The sequence below is a fragment of the Cygnus olor genome, chromosome 12, assembly GCF_009769625.2.
Source record: "Cygnus olor isolate bCygOlo1 chromosome 12, bCygOlo1.pri.v2, whole genome shotgun sequence".
In the NCBI taxonomy this organism is placed as follows: domain Eukaryota; kingdom Metazoa; phylum Chordata; class Aves; order Anseriformes; family Anatidae; genus Cygnus; species Cygnus olor.
This window is the reverse complement of record NC_049180.1, coordinates 6,978,992-7,001,177: the sequence shown is the minus strand read 5'-3', so window position 1 is coordinate 7,001,177 and position 22,186 is coordinate 6,978,992. Positions and strand designations below refer to the sequence as shown.

General features: G+C 38.1%; 1 long non-coding RNA gene across 1 annotated transcript in view; it reads left to right on the top strand.

Moving 5' to 3' along the window:
- LOC121076579 overlaps nucleotides 1–22,186 on the top strand; it is a 166,694-nt gene that overhangs the window by 103,468 nt on the left and 41,040 nt on the right. Inside the window, exon 4 of the long non-coding RNA XR_005823587.1 lies at nucleotides 10,249–10,387. This is a non-coding gene — a long non-coding RNA (uncharacterized LOC121076579). The remainder of the gene's footprint in view (nucleotides 1–10,248; nucleotides 10,388–22,186) is intronic.

Here is a 22,186-nt window from a genome sequence, read left to right as displayed (position 1 = left end):
GAGAATCAGACATTTTTTCAATTAGTTCTTCCATTTAATGCAGGATCTTAACAGGAATACATTATTAAGGCTTGTTTCTTTTAGCAAGCCATCAAGTTATTGTCTTGCTAGGTGTGGAGATTTTTCAGTTTGAGTAATTGCAATATCATTAGGATTATGACAAATATTTCTCAAAACAAAAATATTTCTCTGGGGATATTCAGGCTGAAGAAGAGAAGGATCCAAGGTAACCTTATTGCAGCTTTTCAACACTTCAAGAAAGGGGACTTACGAAAACAATGGAGAGTGAATTTTTGCTTGGGCAGACAATGACAGGACAAGGGGAATGGTTTTAAACTAAAAGAGAGAAGTTTTAGATTAGATGTTAAGAGGAAATTCTTCACTCAGTGGGTGGTGATGCCATGGAACAGGCTGCCCAGAGAAGCTGTGGATGCTCCATCCCTGGAAGTGTTCAAAGCCAGGCTAGATGGGGCTTTGGGCAACCTGGTCTGGTGGGAGGTGTCCCTGCCCATGGTAGGGGGTGGAACTGGGTGATCTTTAAGGTACCTTCCAACCCAAGCCATTCTGGGATTCTGTGATACTTTTGAGATGGTTAAAATCATAATCTTCATACTGCCTATAAAAGTGGATGATTTTCTGTGTGCAGTTTATCTTGTTGCATTATGCACTTGCATTTCCTTATTATGTAAGCTTATGTGGAAACTACTAGGACCACCTTGCTCTGATTGACAGTAATGAACATCTTTGTGGTCATTGTCAGAATTTGCCAACCTCCTACAATACTTTTATGTAAATTAAAGGTCTGATTTTAGGCAATCAGGTATATATGAAACAGGTTAGTACAAATAGGGGCATTTATGTGTATAGGAGTAAGTACTGTTAAGGTAATCAGCATGTTCGTTCATGTTCAGAAGACATAAAAAAATCTATGTGAGTATTGAAAAGGTACGACGCATTGTATTGACCTCAAAACAAATGGTTTCTCTTGGCCCTTGCTTATTACCCAAAGCCGACAGGAAGAGGGCAGAGCAGGTCTAGCCCAAGGAACCTCTTAAGCTAGCTTGCTTTCAGGCCCCATGAAAAACCTGCTCTGTAGGGGACTGCAAGGGCTCTTTGAAACACAGACCGGTGTCTCCGGCTTAGTGCAGTACGTCAGCAGCAGTGCCCTGGCTGCCGTGTCCCCTTTGCTCCAGAGGTTCAGTTGTGGATCTCCTCATGCAGGAAGGCACTTCCACACTTGTCTGGGCATTCAGCTGCTGAGAACAGCTGGCTGGAAGAGATTAGGCAGGCTTCCTAACTGTACAAACTATCTTGATCGCTTCATGTTGCTGAGAGTGATAAAAAAATGTATACCAAACCCCTTGTAAAATGGATAGACGAGGAGGAGATGAAGAGTGTCTTAAAAGCAAACAGCTCTCTGGGATCCCAGTTAGGACTGGGTGTTTGTTATCAGCCCCAGTAGTCTCTGCTGAAATTCACTTGCTCCCATGGCTGAGGTTTCAGATTACCCAAAACACCTTCAGGTCAGCAGAGCATCTCTGCTAGTCATGTGCTGCAGTCTTGAACAAATGCTTGGTTAACCATCCCAGTTGACTATCCTCATTTTAGAATGAAGTCAGTTAATTCAGTCTGAAGGTGAAAAATCCCCTTGTGCCCTAACTCCCTCCTTCTGTGACTACCCTAAGGATTTGTTTCTTATCCTTCAGAGATAACTGCATTTAAATAAATCACTGAACAGGAATAGAACTTGCTTGTGATGTAGTTCCAGGGGATTTTCTTAACCCACTAATGACTGGGTGTTCTGCTCCCTAGAAATATGCAAGTATTGTAACAATTGAGAGAAAATCTTCCATTCCAAAGGAAGAGAATGTCACCCTAATCTTTTCAATAGACAATAGGTGTTTCTTGGAAAATGAAGTTGATTTTGCTTGTGTTGGATGATGGTGATGTTACTAAACAGGTTTGGTGATTGTCCCAGTTCAAAAACTGTTGAAACTCAGCTGAAAACAAAGATGAAACAGAGAGATAAAGTGAGCTATCATGTTATATGAACACTGGAGAACAGTGAGGAGTTATTACTACTCGTAAAATCAAGCTTAATCCAAGCAGTTTTGGCAGTTTGTATTTCTAGGAATGTTTTGTCTTTTTTTTTTTTTTTTAATTCTGAGATCTCTCCTTTTTCTGTTACAATTATGGCTTTTGGTCTTTTTCTCCAGGTCTAGAATTCATTAGGAAGTGTTTGGAGGTGGGTGGTGGTATATGAGCAGGAGGAAGTCATGTGGCATTTCCAACCAGGGACCTGTCATGTGCCTCAGTAATTCAAATAGCTTGCTGCCATTCCCATGCTCTTAAATATACTATTTTAAGTACATCAACAAACAATTGCAAGAGCTTATAAATGTTTCAGAGAAAAATGTGTTGAGGGCCTTTTCTTTTTCCTCTGTCAAATGCTTCTGGTGAGTTAATAACTCCATCTACAGTTCATCACTGAAATAGTTCCAGAAGTATTGGAACTATGGGCCTGAACCAGGTCACTTGTGTGATAAAACCTGGGTCCTAATCATATTTTAAACAATGGACTAAGTGTAGCGAATCCACTAGTGCAGCAGTGAAAGTACAAAATTTATTTTGTTGGAACTGTTGTTGTTTTTTTTTTTTTCCATGACAGAGTATAAGGACCAGGAGCGCATAATTGAAGCTGTTCTGCAATGGGTGTTGACCAATTTCTGTTTAGGTGTTGGAGAATTCAGGGCCTGTGGGCAAATGTCAGAGGGAAGGGTGCTAATAGGCCTTCTCATTTCGGTGGGATCAGAGCTCCCTGAGACCACACTCAGAACAGGCAGATCTCATCCCAAAAGCCCAAGGCAAAGCTAGAGGAAAAAAAGGAAAAAATAAGATCCGATGAGGTGCAGACATATACACATCTGCTTTTCCCATGCTATGAGCTGGCCAGACAAACCAATTTCTTTCTGGCCAGGTTTCAGCTGGCTGTTGGCTGGCCTGGCCGCATGGCTCCCAGACCAGACCTGCCTCAGCCAGACAGCTCAGGACGTGCAGAAGAGATCTGTCTGAACCTGTTGTGCCGCTACAGCTCCAGGCACTGTGGACTAGAAGAAGATAAAAACCCAGAAGATATAGCCCAGTTTTCACAGATTATTCTACTTTTCTCAGTGTTACTCTTGGCAGTAGACCTGGGTAGTACAAAAAAACATACAGTCCATGTACATGAACTACACATATAGCCTGCCTTGAGTGTTTTTATGTAAGTGTGCTTACCTGTTTATGACCTGCTTTGTCATGTCCAAAATAGATACGTATTAAAAATTCCTTATCTATATTAGTGAAAAATAATTGTGCAAACCTAGTGGGACTCCAAAAAGAGGTTCAACTACCCATCAGCTATTGTTATACCTGAGGTTACAATATTTGTAGGCATCAGCTCTGGCATGTCCACATGTAGGCGACTTATAAAAGCAGATCTTTCTTAATCTTTGCAGCTTTCACTGCCTTCCTTGAGACCTATGGAAGCTCTGTGCTTCTGAACTCATTATTATGTGAGAATCGAAGTAGGCATTCTCATATATTAATTACTTCATGTTCCTATGTAATTCTTTTCTTAGATTTATCAGTTAAACCAACTGTAAATTTATTAGCAACAAGCTTATGTAGTAGGTGAGTTATTTTTAAAAATCACTGTTAACAGATTAAGGAGAGTTGAAATACAAAAATGGTTTTCTAAGCCCAAAAGGCAGGTAGGAAATAGACCCAGAATAGAGTGGTACTAATGTATCTCTGTTTGTTGTGGTTTTTAGCTTGTCACTAATATGAATACATTTTCTGCCACAGTAAGATTTTTCTATATACTACATTATAGATATGGAGGTGAGACCACTGCAAAAACCACAAGCCATTGCCTTTCGTAGTTTCGTTAGGAGAAAATTCTCACTGTTGCACCATCTTCTTCCTGTGTGCTTGTGATTCAACAGTTTGCTGGCAACTTTGGAAAAAATTTATTACAAAAATAACTGTAAAAAAATAGGTATTTAAGAAAATAACATAGTTTATTTTACAGTTCTAAATGATCGGGATAGTGAGATATTTTTTTGTGAATCCTTTTTTTTCCTATGGTTATTTGCTCTTGAAATCCTTGGGAATTGTATTCTAGTGACATCTGTTAACACTGTTGCATTTAACATGTAATTAGGAAGTGAAAAAAAAGAAAACAGAAAATAAAAGCCCATGCCAATCTAAATGTGCTTGAAAGGTGCCAGATTGATAACTCTGGAGAACTGAGTCCTCTGTTTATCCTCTGAATTAGTGCAGGAAAATCAATGGCAACATAAACTTGCTCATGTCGCCCTGAAATGTCTTGTGCTCACTCAGCTGTGAGAGTAGCTCAGGCTTCATATCGCCTACAGTCCTTAAGATCCCAATAGGAATTATACGAAGGATGCTGTCCTGTAGTGGAAGGACTGTACTGAGAACGCTAAACTTCTTTCATATAAACTTCTGACCATCCATCCAAGGTCAAGCTTTGCAGTTTCAGCATAGATTACAAATGGCGATTTTGAATTAAAAGGCTTTATAGTGCATTCCCAATCTCTGAGCTATCGAATCCCCTGGTGTGTTTTATTTAATGCATAAACTTCCATTGACATGACAGAGCCAGAGGCATTACAATCTATCATGTCAAGACTTCATACATTAACAGTTCTTGTTAGCACACATTGGCACAATACACTGCAATAGTTCTGAATTATACTAATGATCCATGGATAATGGGTCACAAGGAGATTTTTGAACCGTACCTTTAAACCAATGCCACAGTGCTTTTAGGATGTGTCAAAGAGCATGGAGGCTTGGCACTATAACACGCTTTAATGCATCTTCAGAGCACCTTATCTTGTATGCTTTGCTTTAATTGAGATTAAATGGCTTTGAAGGACCTAATGCAATTTCAAGGACAATGCAATATCTCATATTCTCAGTGAAAGGTTTATAATGTATTTCCTTAAAACCGAGACAAATATTCCATACAAACACATTACACCAAACTGATGTTAAAGGTCTAATTCAAACTTAGGGAAGCCAATACACTTAGAATTAAAAGCATGGCATACTGTTCCTGAGGCTATGGCTAGGATGGGGTGAGAGAACTGCATAGGATCTTGGGTTCTGCCACAGCACCAGCCAGCAAAGTATCAATGGAAACAGCATTCTTGAAAGGAAACTACTTTCCTTTTTAGGTGCCTAGATCCTGTTGAAAGTCAGATTGAATTTGTGCTAGGGAAGACTTGTGAGAGTGTTCTTCTGGGGGTGCATGCTCTGAATTCTTTGCATGACGTCAAGGCAGGAGCAAAGCCATCATAAAAGTTATGTTTAGTTTGTTCCTCCCTTCTTTATTACATTCCTATATTAGTGGTTTAAGAAAATTTAAATAGATGTCACACGAAATGAGAAATTACAAAAAAGTGACAGCCCCCCTCCTCTTTTTTTGTAATTTCAGTTTGATATGTGCTGTTTATTTAGTTGCAAACTTGCCCTCCTTGGCTTGCTTCAATAATTGTATATATAAATGTGCTGCACTATCTTGGAAGATGTTGTTGTATTCCAGGAATGATAACTGTGTAGTTTCATGACCCTCCTGAGCTTACATTTGAGGACTCTTTGGAAAAACTGCCATCATACCACAAGAATGTGAGGTGTAATACTGCCAATTTTTTGAATTATTCATTAGAAGGAAAAAAAAAAAAAGGCAACAAAGACATAGGATTTTTCTTTTTATGTATGACTTTACTGCTCTTCATATTATTTAAGTAAAAGGAATACAATTCTCCCATCTTTTCCACAGCCCAAAAAGAAAAGAAAATATGTATGCTTCAAAAAGTTGGGATTTCTGGGAATACATTTCCCTCTTTTAACTTGCATTTTAACATAAGGTAAAACATTTTTTTGACAAGGTAAGTAGAGTAAACAAAGATCAGTGAGAAAGCAGAAATTATTGAAGTACTGGAAAAACTGCTGCAGGCTACTTTTTCACACATTGCTGCTCAAGTCAGGATTATGCTATGACAGTTCTAACTCTCCTGCTGACATCCTTATAGACTCTATTACATTATTTACTTCTTGTAAAATAACATTCTATTACAGCTCCTTCATGTCCTGCTGCTATTCTAAGTTCAAGGGGAAGAAATTCTGCTCAACCATAATTCTTTGCTTCTAGCTCGTTAATATGGCTCTGAGGAGATCATTATTAAAAAGACTGATACGCTGCCTTATTTCATACCCCATTTTCTGTTGCAGTTACAACTGTATTGCTAGGGTCTTGGTCTTCACTTAAATCAACAGTACTGCATAAGATGCATTAGCCTGTGTCTTGAAGTATCAGATGAAGCATGTCCCACCCTGAGCTGAAGATGTAATGCCATTTTTATGTCAGTAAGGGGGAAAGCTTTCAGATATTTCTCTTGCTTTTTATTGAAAGGAAAAGTGAAGCCAGTCATGCAATCATACCTGATTTCTGAAGAAGAACCGATTCTCAGTAGACTTGCTGGGAACATCTGTGGATAAAACAGGGTTAAGAGCAGACAGATTACTCAAACACTCTCTGAAAATGGACTTAGGTTTCTTTTTCAATGTCAGGACATAATATGTCAAACACATATCACAGAGTCCCATGTAAGGAATCAGCTGAAACTTGTTTTCTGAGAAGATGTACTTATTAGGACCCAGAAAATGAATTTGCCTACTGTCTCTGAATTCTCAGGCCTTTCATCACTGTAAGTCCAGTTAGCAGCTAGGTGTACCACTAGCAAAATATTCCCACAGTATGGTAGAATGCTCCCAAAGCACCAGCCTTTGAAAAGAAGCACTTTCATGACTGCCTGAAATCACCCTGGCAAGTCAATCATCAGCCCTGCTGCTTGCAGTGTGAATCTTGAAAGCAGCACTCGACACTTGAAGAACTGGCATCAAACCAAACAGCAGTGACCACATGCTTTGAGATGGTCAGAGGACAGGGAACCCCCGGCACTACACACACAGTTCTGAGTAGAGCACTTCATCTGCTTTCAAAACCCATTTGGTTCATCCCTAATGAAATTTAAGTTGCATTTTGTCAGTAATAAGACAGACAACATGACAATTATCTAGTTATCCAGTCCTTGTGAGGAGATACTGCATAAATTTCCCAGCAAAAAGTGAATCATATGTGCTCTTTCTTCAAGGCAAATAGTGAAACAGCTAGAAGATCAGCACTGACTGAAGCAGCATTTTATTATGTATGTGGTGGGTCCCGATAAAAGCAGTGCAGAGCATTTGGCTGTTGATCTCTGAAGTTAGGCAGGGACTGTGTGGGAAGGGTGACATTTGTCACTTCCCTCAACCTGAACCAGGACTTCAGTCACCGTCTCTAGTATTTTCAGTTTGCTGCACAGCTTATAGTTATGGCATTGAAACTGGGGATAAAGTTATATACTGTGTGCTGTGTTAGCAGCTGGGGATTGCTACATCTGTATAGGTAAAGGATGTAGCTGATTAAATATCTCATTCATCATGAGAAGATTCTCTGATGATCCTTCACAAAGGTAAGAAATGGGAGTGGCAAGAGGTTGCATACAAACAGGGTGGTTGTTAATTCTACCAGAGTGATCACACAGGATAGATATTTGCCATTTCTTTCATATATGGGGCTGTTGGTCAATCACAAAGAAATATTTCGATCCCTGTTACCCTTTGATTTCAATGGAGTTTGGGACAGATTCCCATTATTTTGCTTCACAACGTTCTTGGTGTGTCTGCAGAGTCCCTGAATGGGTCAGTAGACACAAGCATGGGACAGGTTACTGGAAAAGAAAAAAAAAAAAAAAGCAGGTTACTTGCTAGTGTTGCAAATTTCGTTTCCCTCAGTCATGAAAAGTCATCCTCTTCTTCATCTTCTCACCTTTCTATTTTCCCCCGTCCCCAGTCTGACCTGCTTCTTCTGTAAGAAGAGTTGTTTCTTCTCTAAGAAAAGTTTTAGAAGAATTTCAGTAAAAATACCAGGAATATCTGACCAACTGTTAAAGTCATTTAGCTCAAGTGCCTGTGGAATGTTTTTAAGATCCAACGTCTTAGCTTATCTTGCACTGGTAATCCAGTCTCTGAACCAGGGAGTCATTATATATATGTTTGGTTTTTTTATATACCACCAATTACTGTTATCAAAATATGTTAAATGAAATGATATGTGTTCTAGGAAAGCAGATAATTTCACTGTAGACTTGTAAATATCTGATTAAAAATGAAGCTACCTTTTATTTATTGCAAAGGCTAGCACATTCATCAGCATGCCTAATTAAAATTTAACAATTAATAAGCAGTGGCAAACCCTGTACGAAGGTCAGTAGCAACCTAAGCAAACTTATCAAAAATGCAAAAGGGTTTAGAGTTTTTAAAAAGTTCATTCTGTCCTTAATTAACAGATCTAATTACAGTTCTGCCATAGCAAAATGCAAAACGATCTCTTCAAAGGACGAGAAGTCAAAGGTTTAATAGTGCAGATAACCTTCTTCTTCAGTACATACTGACCCGAGTGTAGAAGGGAATTTTACCAAGCAGTCAACAGAGTTGATGGGATGGCTTTGATAGAAATTAAATCTAAGCAATACGTAGAAATCCCAAAACAACAAAGGAATTGAGAGGGAATAAAACTCTCTCCTGTTTGGGGATTTGAGCTAACACCAAGTCAAGACTTTGGATAATCTCTCTTCTTAGCAAGTTGTCAATGTATTTGTTCTGTGACCTTTGATGGTTAGTTTTGAATAACACTTTCTGTTCTATAGACTGCATGTGTTTAATTATCACCTTATTCAACCACAATGGACAGTGCAAAAATGAAGGATAATCTAGTATAGTAGAGCTAAATACAATAGAGCAAAGCACTTAAAATTCCTGTAGTTAATAGTCAGCATTTAGGAGATGAAGGGCAATTTTCCAAGTTTCACTGAAGGGTTTAGTTATGCATTACTTCTTCAAGAAGACTAAGAAAATACTGAGCATTATGTTCAGTGTTTTGGAGGAAGAGGCTGGGAATGAACAGAACTGGGTTCATCAGTAACCAAATGAAATCTTCCTCGTTGATTTATGTGGGCAAGGGTCATTACATGTGGGTAGTATAAAGTGGCTGAAAGAAAAATTAGACTGCTTAAAATTAATAATATGTAGCTGAAATGAATTGTTACTATTCATCTTTACATTTGGGTTAAAGAAGAGAACACCAGCATTAGAGGCAAGATCGCTTCAGGGAAACCTGACCTATATGACTATCCTTATTGTCCCCTTTCATAACCTGCCAATGTTGAAGTGAATGTACATAAAGGAGAAACAGTTGAATATCAATAATTATCTTGGGGAGGCTCAAATACACAGGAACCACATTCATCTTATACTGGCAACAAAGTACATCATGACAAATATTTCAACCAAAAGGCTCATTACATGCAACATGAAAACTGAGAGTCTGTTCTGAGCAATCTCCATGATTTGTCCTCTAGCTCTACAGCTGCACCATCATGACCTGAACTAATTTCATATGGCAAGATAATTTTCTATTGGCTGCAGGAAGAAAAAAAATGAAGCCCACTCAGACTGATGAGCATTTTAAGACTGATCCTTTATTCTTTTTCTTACAAAGAACATAATCTGCTGCTTTTAAATTACCCGTCTTGTACCAGTCAAGCATCCCATCAACATGCCGTACTAATGTAGCTTCATGCTAGTCTTGTGCTATATATTTGAAAGCAGAAATGGTGAGGCTTTTAAATGTAGCAAATATTTTGTCTACTCAAAATAGCTAGACTCCCTGTGTGGCCACAATATGATCCACACCTTTAAGGAAATTATAGTGATCGGTAAAATTTGGGTGCTCAGAAAGATTTTATTTGGTATTTGGTACTCCTCTGTATCCTACCTCAGAAAAGGACAGAAAACTAGTCCTGCTACATTGCTTAAAAACACAAGCAGTGGAAAACACATACTGCATTATCACATTCCTTTCTTTGATAACACTTGCTTCAAAATAAGAAATGAACATAATTACTTGAGTTCTGCTGATGGGAAGTGAAATACAAGAGGTAGGCATTATTACTGTTACTGTTATTATTATTATTGAAGTAGCAGGAAGTGCAGATAAAAACTCTTCTAAGCAGTCACTCCCTCTAACAGACCATTAAAGGTTCACTTCACACTTATATCTTTTTTTTTTTCCAGACTGAATCCTGAATCATTAATTTTGCACTTGATGTTCCTAAACGAAAGCTTTTTGAAGCAAAACCTTCTCTTGATGTCTGAATGCACCCTGAAGATGTTAATCACGAGAGCTGTAAATTCAAGAAAAAAAGCCATCCAGGTACCTTGAATTTATTGAGACTTGAAAGCAGTAAGATGGAAAGATTTTTATTTTCCAGCACTATACAACATCCAAGCTTTAGACAATATCATTTACTAATAGGAATCTGAGCAAACAATGTTGTTAGAAATAATATATGGCCCAAGACACTATATGAAAGGGTGGTAAATTAGATTTGAGAGCAAAGAGAACCAAACCAAACCCTTCCTCCCCTCCCTTGCAAAACTCTTTCAGTTTACAGATCAACTGCCTTTAGAGCTAAAATTTATGGAGAGACTTGACAGTAAGGGTAAGTACAATATTTGGGATGTGCATGTGAGATACCTATAATGAAGAAATAAAAAGTTTTTATGACTTGTAACTACTTCTATAATTTCTTTCTCTTCTTTTTTTTCCTTTATTTTCTTTCCCCTTTTCTTTCCCTTTTTTTTTCTTCTCTTTTCCTTTTTTCCTCTTCTTTCCTTTCCTTCCTAATAGATCTTTCTCTGTCAGTGTTTCACCAAAATAAGGAACAAATTCAGGGATCATAAAATGTCAAGTACTTTGTTTCAAAGAGACACCGATTCCCTGTATCCTTCTCAAAAAAAAGACTCAATTTCTTTTAAGATTATCACAGCACTGTGAAAAAGAAAGCAATTTTTTTCTTTCTGGTCCTCTGGGAATCATTTTCATCCTCCATTTCTATTTCAGCATAAGTCCTTTTCAAATTAAAGCAAATGCATGAAGCAAAGGGTAAATTTTGTTTAACTGTTAACAAATGAAGACCACCCATTTCATACCCTCTCAGGCACACAAATTCTGAATATCTCATGCATTGTTGCCCTCTAGTGTTACTTCAGAATGTATGTAGAAGATTCTATCCATAAAAAGTGAACAAGAAATGCATGTTTCAAAGAGATAGGACCAGATCTAAACCTGAGAAGTGACTGTCTGTGAAAAGAGGCATTTTACAATCCTTTGACTTCAGTCGGGTTGATTATCTAAGGTCTTTACGAAGAACCAGTGCTTTGAATATTAATTTCTACACATAGGAAGTAGGGTAGCACAGGGATTGTTACTTTGCTCTCCACATGTCTCTCCACTTTACTCCAAAGAGGATGCTACTCGTGCCATATGGGCCTTTTGATTTACCCCCAGTTTTCCTGTAGCTGAAAGCTTCTCAGGGAGTTCAAAATGCTTGGTTTAGCTATGGGCCAGTATTAATAAAATGAATAAATATGGCAGTATAAGTTCAAAACTGTATTGCTGTAGAATGGCAGGAACAAATTGGATGGAGTGTGACCTGTTAGCATGTCTGGCTCATGAGATTTACATGTGCATCAAAAAATGGGAAAAAAATAATTATCATTTTCTGTGGAAATATTGCAAGGCTTTCCAATTTCCAAGGAAATTTACAAATTGAAGTGAGAAAAAAAAAAAAAAAAAAAGGATTTCTGTCCTTAGGGTCCTTCTGACCCTATGTCACTAGTTAGATAACTCATTAAACCTGATCTAATAACATGCAGGCTAGTTGAAATTCTAAGTAAGAGCAATCAGGAGTTTTCAGCTTCTTTGAAACTGACATATTGGTTGACACTTTAATGGTTTAGTGCTATTACCAGACAGGCATCAAATACCGCGTATTTATTAATTTTACCCATCTGATGGGTTTCTGCTGGAAAGTATATCATGTGGCTTGGTGAATAAAGTTACCATCTACGGGATGCTGATAGCTCAAATTCTGGACCTCATGTTGTTTTTCTGTGCTTCATTTTTCCCATCTAGAAAATAGGATGATGAAATAATTCTCTCATGTAGAATTCTTTGAGATCTATAGATGAAAATGGCCCATCAGAGCTGGGGTATTACTAAATAATATCCAGACTTCCTCTGAAAGCTCTAAACATAATAAGATAAAATGCTAGATTTTTATTCTCTCCAAACTTACAATAGCTTTTCAGAAAAGTTCTCAAAGCTTCATGAAGTTTTGAGCCCAGATCAGCACATTAATGTCCTTTCTGCACACCATGCAACATACGCATTTTGCTACCATTTAGGAGCCTGTCTGAAGGAAAAACTGAAGGACTCCAATCAAGAGTCCTGAAATGTTCCATGCAAAATACAACTGCCAGTTCTCTCACAGATCCTTTCATCCTATGCTCATGCACGAGCTCTTGTGCATCCGTACAAAAGATTTTACTGGGAATAAGCCAATGAATTCCAGCCAAGAACTCTACTCATTTCTTATTCAAAATCTTGAAATCCCCAACACAAACTGAATCATGACACTCAGTCCTAGCTGTTAAAAAGAAAGGAATGTTACTTAATTTTTATGTTCATACTGGGCATGATTTTTATCTCACACTGATTTTACAACTGTATACTGCAGTCAACTTTGATGACATAGCGTGACTTATCTTAATAAAAATAACAGAATCATATCAATGACAGGGAGTTGTTCCTGCAGTCACAGCTCTCCAACTCAGGGCTCTGGAGAGTCACAGGGCCCCTCACTGGTGTTGAAGACAGAGGCAAAGAAAGGCATGAAACATCTCTGATTTGTCTGTGACCCTATTTGTGAGGTTTCCATCCTCATCAAGTAACAGACCAATGTTATCTCTGGTCCTCCTTTTGCTGTTAACATATTTTTAAAAGCCCTTTTTATTATCCCCTGCAGTACTGGCCTGCTTCAGCTTTAATGGAGCTTTGGGTGCACAAATATTCTCCCTACAATGGCAAACAGCATCTCTGTAGCGCTCCTGCATCACCTGACCTCGCTTCCAGTAGCCATACACTTTCTTTTTCCACCTAATCTCTAGAAGATCCCTGCCCAGCAAAGCCAGCCTTCTGCCCTGCCTTCTTGACTTCCAGCATTTTGGAACTGCATGTTCCTGTGCTCTTAAGACATGGTACTTAAAACATGACCAGCACTGAGGGACCCCAGTGCCTTCAAAAGCAGTTTCCCAGGGGACCTCACTAACTCATTCCTGAGCAGCCTGAAGCCTGCTCTCCCCATACCCAGGGTATACTGTATATGTTACACAAAACTTTTAGAACACACCTTGCTAACATTTATGTCTCCTTGACCTGCCTGTGAGAAAGTAACACGTTTCTGTTCAGACAACTTTGAGAGAATGATTAAAATTTGATATTGAACAGGAAACTATTTTTCCAAAGGATTGCAAATGTCTCTAACATTTCATGCACTGAAGCTCATTTTTTAAATGTTGCTCATAACTAGATTTTATGGTGAATCTTTATGATTCAGGAAAATCAAATCTCAGAGTGATTTCTGTCTACCATTCACAATGGTTATAGCTTTATAGTAATCTTTGGATGTGGACTAGTTGTTCTATATATTTGAGGCCTGTTAAAGGATTTATATCTGAGGCTTAATGAGTAAATGTACTCCAGGTTGCACAGTTTCCTAGTATATCATGAGGCCAATTGTCTTCAAGTATGAAGCTAAAGTAAGAGATTTTCCACAGAGGAGTTCCAGTAGAGTCAGGGACGACTTCAGATCAGCAGTTTGAAGATTTACCTCATAGACCACAGAAGCTGCAACCATCACAGCTATAAGCACTGGTCTAACTAGAGTGATCTGTCAGGGCTAGACACAGCGTAGAAGCACTCAGTATGGCTCTGTGTATATTAAACATTCTTGTCAACATGAGAGGAGACTCCACACATCCCAACAAAAGACACAAACAATCTGGAAATAAGCTCTGGCAATTTATTACTTCTTCTGGGCAGAACAGGTGTACTGGTACTGATGAAACTGCCAGTTCTGATCTCTGAGCAAAGGAAATGAATGTGGTGCATAAGCTACCTTCATTTGCTGGCTCTGGGACACAGCTGCCTTTTGGCCAAGGCTGAATATGTTGCTCTCTAGAGTTACTATTAAGCCAATCACAGTAGTAGTATGTGTTAGGGAAATGACACCTTTACTTACAATTTGAGCTGGACACAAATGAGATTTTTCATGGTTGAAACGGGAGTTGTTTAATTTTGGGATGATATATTTCTTAATTTTTGCATAAGCAGCCTAGACTGGCAGATAGGCTGTAGAGGAATGTCAGAAAATTCACTGAGTTCAGAAAATCTAGTCATTGCTTGCCTGAACAGAATTTTGTCCCTGTATTCCTTCTCTCCTGGAGAAAAATGCAGCTGAGTATAGGGATCCCTTCACACTCATTAGATCTGTTCCCTGTATGTCTTCTTCCTTCCTATATGAGAAGAAAGATGTTTCCAGGGTTGTCTTATTCTTGTTAGTCCTGTACAATCAGAGCTGTTGGGAAGGAGTTTAGATTTATTTATTTTTGTTTTTTGTCTCTTACATTAACAATAGAGTTTTAACTAAGATGCCACTTCAGAACGGCAGTAATGAAATGTGCAAGTCAAGAGCACAGCTGTGACTTTCAGAGTTTGCAGGGCTGTCAGCTAGAGAAAATGCATCTTTACCTGTAAAGTGGGCAAATTTATTCTGTAAGACTTCGAGGGAAAATAAATTTGAAACTTCACAATGATATTTATTCAGAGTCACTTTTCAGCATATAACCAGTTGTTAAAGTTCTCACAATAGTAGGAATCTCATAAGCATCTCAATGCACCTTAAATTCTTACCTCTGTCAAGAGTCAGCACCCAAGTTTATAACAAGACCTGGCTTCTTTTATTTTGGTGGAGAGACTCTTTTAATCAGCTCACAGTTGCCTGGTATGTGTCTAATTTTATGCGGCAAGAAAAAGATGAGCATATCTGCACTGACTTCACAAGTTCAGAGATATTTTGCTTTGAAATTTACAAACAGATAGGATCCATGACTAGAATTACAAATGTAGATAGGCATAACACATTTTAAATTGCATTTCTTTTCTTCTAAATTGTTTCTCTGCCTCTTGTCATTGCTCGTGTAACTTATCAACAGACCTAGGACTGGCACAGTAACACGAGTGTCATTGGGCCAAATTCAGAGGAGGATACAGACTCTGGTTTTGTATCTACAAATGCACATGCTAAGATTATTCACGATTTAAAAGAAAACTGTTTGCAAGATATATGGAAAAATTACAAGAAACGAGGAAAGTTCAGTTTTAAATGCATTTCTACCACTGTGCTGGCAAATCTACACTACATTCTGTAGAATTTAAATATGAACTGAGAAGAAAAATTGGCCATGGAGATAGCACAGACTATATTGTGTAGGTCTGGCCAGGAGCAGACTAATCTAGAAAGAGAATTGGTTTTGTGTGGTTTAAGGTCAGTTTCTGCCTTATGTCCCACAAGGCAGAATGGCAGAGGAAGGCCTATAAAGCATCCTGCTTCAGTGGAGGAACAAATATGTAAGGCTGTTGGTGATATTAAGTATACTTCCAAGCAGATATTTAGTATCTGATACATTTTTATGGCAGCAATTTAATTCAAGACTTTAAATGTTCATAGAGCTAAATGACAGCTCATTTGGGAATTTGAGGTTCCAAGTAACTTAAACCTTACTGGTTTTAGTACCTGGGGTCAAGCTCCTCTTCATGCTGTCAGAGCCACATCCATTCTTCCTATCTGTAAGGTCAAAGCACAAGCGTGTAATGGATTCTTTGTGCCTGAATTTCTCTAACTGCAGAACAGGAAAGCAGTCAATGTGAAGGGCTGTATGTCTTATAGTAGAGTCTGGGTTCAGCTCCTCCAAGGTACATTGCTTTCAGGTGGCATGAGATAAAAGAGATAATGGGTGCTTAAGCTCATTTAGGATCAGGGCCTCAACCTCCTTCCAAAATTATTGTCAGCACTAATTAGCTCCTTAAATCACTGCTGAATGGGTATGCAGAATGAACAAACATTTATCGTTAACATAGTCCTTTCAAAATTAGTGAGATGTTTGCCGAGAAAATATCTTGAACGTGTTATACTTCGACTGTACCTGTTCTGTAGATAAGCAGAGAACTTGCAGTTCTGGCATCTCTCCTAGACTCTGCATTATGTTCATTTTCAGTTTCAAGCAGTTTAGTGGTTAAAGGTCCTTAGATATGGCTACAAGTATCAGAATGCCCACTGTGAGAAAAAGTTTAAATATTCAGAAATTTCTATTCAAAGCATTAGTTGAAAATCACTATAAGAATTTCTCGCCTTTGTCTTTTATCTCATGAAGCAAAACCATGAAACCTTAAGAAACAAAGTCTGTCTTTGACCTTACCTCAACTTTTGCTTGCCTGGATTTGACATACAGGTGTATGGAACTAGAGTCGTTTGTTAGTTAGCAATTGAATGTGTTTGCAAGTTTAATGGTATGGCATCCAACCTGTTTGATTACGATAGTAGAGCTTAATCACACAGATATCAAGCTTTTACAGATCTGGAAGCTGTACTCTGCTAATAGCTGCTGCTTTTCTGTTGACCTGCTACAGTGCACTTGGACATCCATAAATTTTGGCAAATTCAATTTGACATTGTCTTAGAGAGGGAAGGGAAGACCACAGCTGCATGCCCTAACTGTAATTCCCAAAGAATCTGAACAGGGCCATCTATGGATAATTATGTAATTCTCTTGGTCCAGTATAAAAAGGATCTGATAAGTACTGCTCTCTTTGTTTTCACAAATCACAGGAAACCTTTAAGGGAAAACCTTTAGGCAAAAGCACTATTAGAAAGTTTTTCAGAAATTTTCAAGCTGCATATTGTGAATCTTGATAATGTTTCCTTAGCAGTCAGACTGAAGAGAGTTGTCCTGTTGGTCTTAGGCTTTAAGTTTTGAATGTAGGAAATACACTTGTCTTTGTTACGGGATTCAGCTGTAGCCTTTGAAACTGTAGTTGACTATATGTTCTTGGCTTGCTGACTTTGCTGTATCCTCTTAACAGAATAAATGATCTCATGTAATAACAAACCTGACAGATCTTCATAATTGATCACTATTCTTCACAAATGAAGGGCACAGGATGCAAATAGAATAAAGCAGTATAACTATTGTGCAATGTAAGTATTGATTCTTTTAATAGCAGTACTGCCTGTCTCTGTAAGTGCCCACCTCAGCAATAAGAAATTATGGGGAAAAGTGGGAAGTAAAATTAGAATTAAATAGAGAAAAAAAAAAAAGTGTAACAGAACTTAGTGAGTGCCTGCCAAGTAGTCTTATTGCCTGAAGGTTCAGCTTTATGTAAAGCCCTTAGCTGTATCAATAGATTCTTTTTGGACTTGGGAAAGCTAAACAAGTGTAACTGGGGGAGGGGTAATAAATCAGCCCTGCTTGAACTGTATAGAAGTCAGGGGCCTTCAAGACCCCTTTAAACAACTGGAATGATTTACAGATGAATGATTGGCATAGACTGAGAGGTACTGTGGGTATTGGGTAGAGTGATGCGGGGAGGGCTGCTCACACCTCTTACAGCAAACTTATAATCTAGCAAATTGTGCTTTCAGAGCCTGATGTCCTTGATAAACAAGAAATGGCAAGACTTATTAAAGTGTAGTCCAATCACTGTTATACCCTGATACTGGAAGAGATAGGTGTCAAGTTCTGTTACTGCTCAAGTTTTCACAGCATCCAAACGATCTTATTTGAGGTGTGTGAGAAGACACATTGGCATAATATGTGCACACCTATTCCCAAACCTGCAAAACCACTGCAGGAACCCTTTAACCTGCTCTTTCATCTTCTCTTATACATCACCGTTGTCTCACAATCTGCTCCCACTGAGTACGCTGCAGTTGTCTAACAAATTTCACATTCAGATGGTTAACTCACATGACACTCCACAGGGTCATATGAATGTTCTGAAACTGACAGTTGTGATTACAAGTTAGTTGGGTAAGAAGAGAACCCCTGGGCACAAATCTCTGATGTACCTGAAAATTTTTTTGGCAGCAGTGACTAAATCTATCCCAAGCCTACAAGGTCAATTTGCAGCTCAGTTGCTATCCATATTTATCTGCCTCACACATTAAAATTTTGCTATGACAGTGATAGGATCTCTAGGAAATACCTCAAGTAGTTTCTGTAGATAGCCTGTAATACTTGTTGCCTTTAAACAATCTTCCAGGACATGTCATTGTCTTGATGATGGCATCTTCTATTAATTTTAAGAGAAAAAGAAGTTCTTATAGTCATAGAATTCACCTTGGTTTCAGATCTCAATGGCCTGTAACTTGGTAAGCCTTGGTCACAGCACTGTCATCAAGTGTAGGCATTGTTCTGCTAAGCAATAAAGAGAAGTGCTTGGCTGCTAGAAGGGGCAAGGAATACAGTGTAAGATCACTAAGTTACTTAAATTTCTTATGCTAATTGTGACATCTCATATCAATGAAGCACTTAGGATTTTCCTTCTCTTCCATATTCTTTCTGTTCCTTTTTGCACTCTGTTCTCCTAAACACTTCCAGTTTCCGATTTGTCAGTAGGAGTTTGTAGTTAAAACTAATGTATTTAATCACAGTAGTAGTATGACAAAAGCACCAGAAAACTACAATTACAAAAGGAGTCATTCATACTTGTCATGTAGATTTTAGAAGCAATAGCAACTTTTATAAGGAAAGGGGAGGGGCAAAAAATCAGACTGTTGAATCTGGTTTTAAAATGTTTAGCATTTAGAAAGTTTTGAGGTATTTGTCATTAGATGATACTTGAGAAGTTTTCGACAGAGTCTCTTGACAGAGAACTGCTTCTCTTGGTCCACAGATCATCCCAGGCAGTGCATGACTTTGTGTCATACAGGTACATGCCTGACATGGAGAAAGGTTTTAACTATGATTTTATAATTTGCCGTTCTCAACACAGTTCACCTCTGAACTGCTAAATATTGGAAAAAGTAAGAGGGTCATTACTTTGAGGTAGCTGTTAAATATTGAAATATTAAACTGATTTTTTTTTCTGATGTTTTTCAAGAACAAAAGCACGTAAAAAGAAGGAAGGTTGCTCAGTGGCTTGGAGAACCTGTGGTATTTTTGTGGTAGGCTCTAAAATGAGCAGTGAAAGGTGTTAAGGGAATAATTTTCTTTAGCTTGGTGTTATGTGTTCCTAAAGTTATGATATATACATGTAGTATGAGGGTTCAAGAACTTCAGCATTCAAACACTGTAACTGCAACTAACTGCAGAAAAAGCCTACTGTAATGTATGCTGAAGTCAACAAGAGTATTTCCATCAGCTGGAATGGATGTTGGATCAGGTTCAACACAACAGAGATGCAAACTCTGCAGCTCAAGCTCTCAGAGGAGCTCTCCACTGTCAGCTAAAGAAAACTCTCCATTAGCCAAGTTCATATTGTCATCAATATGAACACGTAAGCAATTCTTCAAGGCAAGCCATGCACTAGACAGTAGTGATAGGCACAAGATGCAAGTCAGTAAATATTTTCAGAAGCACCAGCTCTATGTGCTATATATGCGCTATGATACGCATTATGCAAAGCTTCTGCTCAGCAGAATTAGTCTTTATACTTAATTTTGATAGTTAATCATAAGACCATATTTTATAGTTGCTCCACCAAGAACATTCAATAAGACAGGGAGCTAAAATACAGAGAGATGGAAATGCTTTTTTTTTTTTTTTTCTGAACCTATATGCTGGGCTTCGTTGTGGCCTAAGGCAGAGTTGCTTTAGCTCTTTCTCCATCGTTATTCAATTGCTAACATAGCAGTAGCACTTAAGTAGGGGTCACAAAATGCTAACAGTATTCTATTGTGAATGTATGCTCTTGCTATTCACAACCTGGAATCCTTGTCCTACAAAATTTTGCTTTTTATTTACAGCTCTCTAAGCACATTTCTAGAGGTATATGTTACAATCTCTGTCAGGGATACAAACAATAAAATATTACTACATAGCTGGCATCTCTGAAGCTAGAATACAACCCAATCAAACTGACACAGCTGATAAAATTTGGTGCTGCAACTCTTGCGAAGTCTTTGCAGCACTCTGAAATGCTTGAGTACAGCATGGTCCTGAAATCAGTATGATGTTTTTGCTACAAAAACGCACTACATCAGTGCCACAGAATAGTGTCCTTCATTGCACTGATTTAGTGCTCCATCCCAACCCTATTCTCATCAGGAATTGTCCACCAGAGACAACTCAGTGTTTTGCTGCTTTTAAGTAAGAAATCTAAATTAGTGAAAACTTCAAATGGAGATGTATGTTTTCTTTTGCTAGCAGAAAACCCTCTGTCCTTAGCATCAATAAAACTGATTAATTCTAAACTTACTAATCTTGTTGAAAATGGTTTTATCGTGCTCTTCCTGAGTCTAGTAAATGGGGGTGAAAAGTGATAGTTACAGTAGATGCAGTATGATATGGAGGATGAGTCAGTTTCTAAAATCCAGCACATGGGGGTTGTTTTGTTTGAAAAAGTAGTGTAGGCCTAGATTATAAGTGTATCTTTAGCCATAGTGTGTTCTTTACTTACCACTTATTTCTTGAAGAACTAAATTTATATTAGGAAGCAAAGTATTTCTTCCTTTGAGGAGAAGTTTTTGGTCTCACACTAGCATTGCACACTTGATGACAGGAGAAAATATTAACCATGTGTATCTTTGAGTTATTTCTGGTGATATGGTACATGGCATAATAGATTTTAAGGCTAAAAGAGGCCAGCCTTCTTATATAAAACCTGCCAGAGAATTTCACTGACTTTTGCAGTTAGAGTTCAGAAACTTGTTCAGTAACTATCGAACTCTTTATCACTTGCTTCTTTTGTTCTCCTCTCTGCCCCATAGGAGCAATGTAAATTCAAATGAAAGAAAACTTAGTGTTTTGAAATAACTTGGTACATGTTGACTTGTAAGTGTCAAATATTGTTATTAGGCCTGGTGAGAAGGATGAAAAAGACAGTGTCCTGTGCCACGCAGAAATGTGCTGTTTGTAACACAAGCTCACAGCAACGTTCCCACCCCAGTACGTTTCCTACTGCTTTTCCATATTGCTGCAAGTGATACTAGAGAGCTATACAAAAAGAAACAGCTTTTAGTTTTTCAAAGCTGTATCTTTCCTTCTTTCATCTCGTCTCTGCTTATCTCTTGCTGTTGTTCAGACCCCCTCTAGGATGAAGTTTAAAGAACAATATGGAAAAACAAAGGAAATAACAAGAGTGGTTGTTGTTTTTTTTTTAAAGCCTTTCTCAAGAGCCTGTGCTCTCAAATGCTTACCTTCAGGTTTTAATTTTGTTGTTTGTTTTTTCTTTAAACATATTCCACTCTGTCATAAACACTCCTCATGTAATTTCCAATGTCAGGAAGGGAAACTTGGGGCTTGAATTAATTGTGTAAAGGTACAGTTACAAGGAGAAGCAGATGGCAGATAAAATGTTGGGTGAGATTTTCTGTCTGTCTAGCCATCCGTTCATTTATTGTTCGTTTCCATCTGTCTTTGCCTGGCTTCCAAGATTGCATTGTGTATTTCTCTAAGTGCTGTTAAGTGCCAGAGATTTGACAGAGTGCTACATTAGCTTACCTCAGCAAGAAGAAATAGTGGTTGGTTATACTGAATTGGTTTTCCATTCAGCATTTTGTTACAGGATTTTTAAACGTATGTGTTCATGTCTGCAAAAGGCTTTTATGATAGGTTTATTGTGTAGCCCATCTTAATTGGAGATACTTTACCTACACATGCTTCAGGGTTTTTCTTTGCTTCAGTGCTCAAATCATATTTGCCTTGCAAGTTTTTAATCCTTATTCTCTTTTCAGCTGATTTGCCTACTTTTACTTTTTTTAAAAAAGAAAAAAAAAAGACTTACTCAGCAAAATACTTTTAGGTTTTGTTAGCATGGGAAAGGAAAGGTTTCAGTAACGTAGGTGGGACTGTATTCAGCATTTGAAGTGACTTGCCTGAATTCTCAGCA